Consider the following 2064-nt stretch of genomic DNA (forward strand, 5'->3'; position numbering starts at 1 on the left):
GAGCAGCAAAGCCCCCCCAGGCAGCGAGACCCCACGGGGCCCCTGTGCCCGCAGGCCCCGGACGGGGACACCCAGGCTGGCCAGGGCACCTGTGCCGTGGGCGAGCACCGCGAGGAGGAGAGGAGCCCAGGCCATGGCGCGATCCCACCAGCTACGCGTCCCCACGCCGACGGGGCTCTGTCGCGGACCCCCGACTCCCTCTTAAACCCCCGCCCGCCCGCAGCACGGCCCTTCCATGCAAATCTGCCCCGCGCTCACCACCAAAGGCTGCCGGGGCCACGCTCACTGCAGAGGGACCAGGGCAGCGTCAGCTGCAGATATCCCCGGGCACGCGGCACGGGTCAGCACCGAAGCCTTCCTGCCCCTGTGCTCCCTCACAGGGCACAAATCCCCCCCACTCCCTCCCTCGCCCTTCTCCAGTCCTGCCACGGGCTGCAGCGAGCAGGGGAGCCCATCCTGGGGAGGGATGGACAAGGCCCTGCCCAGGGCATTTCCACAGGCCCCGTCACATCCTCCCTGGGACTCATTGCAGTGCCAATGGGGTCTTGGGCCTGCCCTTGCTGGGAGGGATCCCATGAGCTGCTGTGGACCAGGATGTGCTGGATCCAAGGGCAGTCGAGGGCTGGGGACCCACTGGGCTGCCTGCAGGGACTGCATGACCCAGGGGGCTGCAAAAGGGCAGGAGCCAGGCCCCCATTTCCCTCCCTCCTACCCCCATGTCTGAAAGTGATCTGGGACTGATGAGCTCCAGGACCTGAATGTGGGGATGGGGATGGTGACAGGCTCAGGGTGTGGGGCTGGGATCAGGTTGGTAGAAGAGCACAGACTCCACCATGTTCCTCACCATCAGAAGGGGCTCGGGGTGGCTCTCCTGCACAACAGCCCCACGCACAGCCCTCCTTCCCCACACCAAGGTCCTGGGGAGAGCAGAGGGGCAAGGCCAGACAGGTCCTGGCTCCCTGCAGGGCAGCTTCCCATGCACAAGACCCCAAGGCCAGAGCCCCACCAGCCCAGCACCTCCATCCACACCTGGCCCTCTTGCACCCCGTGGACCCCATGTTCCCCTGCCCTGTCCCCCTGCCCCACTCACAGGGACCTGGCAAATGCCACTGCTGGAAACACTTAGTGCCCCACAGCACGCAGGAGCCGTCACCCTCAGCCCCAGCAGCAGCCCTGGGACAGGCATGGGGAGCTGGGCAACCCATTGCCATCAGGGGGACATGGCTGGGGCATGGGCCAGGGGCCTCCCAGWTGGCCGATGTGCCACAGAGCTCCTGTGTGGGGACCGGAGCTCTTGGATGCAGGGAAAACCCCAAACTCTCCTCGCAGGGCCACAGAGGCCTGGCTCTGCCCAGGGCACCCAGCACCCAACACTGCTCCATGGGTGGAGAGTTTACGCTCACTGCCCAAAGCTGCCCTCCCAAGGGGCCACAAGCCCAGGAGCTGCAATTCTCAAGGTCCACCACCCCAAGGCTGGTGGCAAATGGGGAGTGGGACACAGGCAAGAACAGGAGAGGAGGGACTGTCCCTGAGGGCAGAGAGGGGGATATGAAAGGGGCCTCACCCACCCCAGCATTCCTGTGTTGCTCCTCCACTGCTCAGGGGCAATAGGAGCCTTGTAAGGATTACCAGCTAGACCTAGACACCTAGACACCACAGTAACACTCAGCCTCGTCCTCGGCTTGCACTCCAGTGATGGTTAACGTGCCGTGGAGCCAGACTTGGAACCAGAGAAACGCGCAGCGATGCCCGAGGGTCTCTTGCTGTTACCATATACCACAGTGACTGGGGCACTGCCCGGTTTCTGCTGGAACCAGCCATAACCCCAGCTGCTGCTACCCCCAGAGCAGGCGAGCCGGGAGGTGTTCCCTGGGGACACGGACAGAGAGGGCAGCTGAGTCAGCCTTGCCTGGATGGACCAGGGACCATGGAGAGGGAAAGCAGAGAGGACAAAAATGTGGGGTCAGCAAGTGCCAGAGCAGCAAAGCTACCCCAGGCAGCAGGACAGGAACAGGACCCTGTGGCCACAGGACCCCATGTGACAGACAGACCAACAGCCCCACA

This window comes from Apteryx rowi, unplaced genomic scaffold (assembly GCF_003343035.1).
Source record: "Apteryx rowi isolate R43461 unplaced genomic scaffold, aptRow1 scaffold_40, whole genome shotgun sequence".
Taxonomy (NCBI): domain Eukaryota; kingdom Metazoa; phylum Chordata; class Aves; order Apterygiformes; family Apterygidae; genus Apteryx; species Apteryx rowi.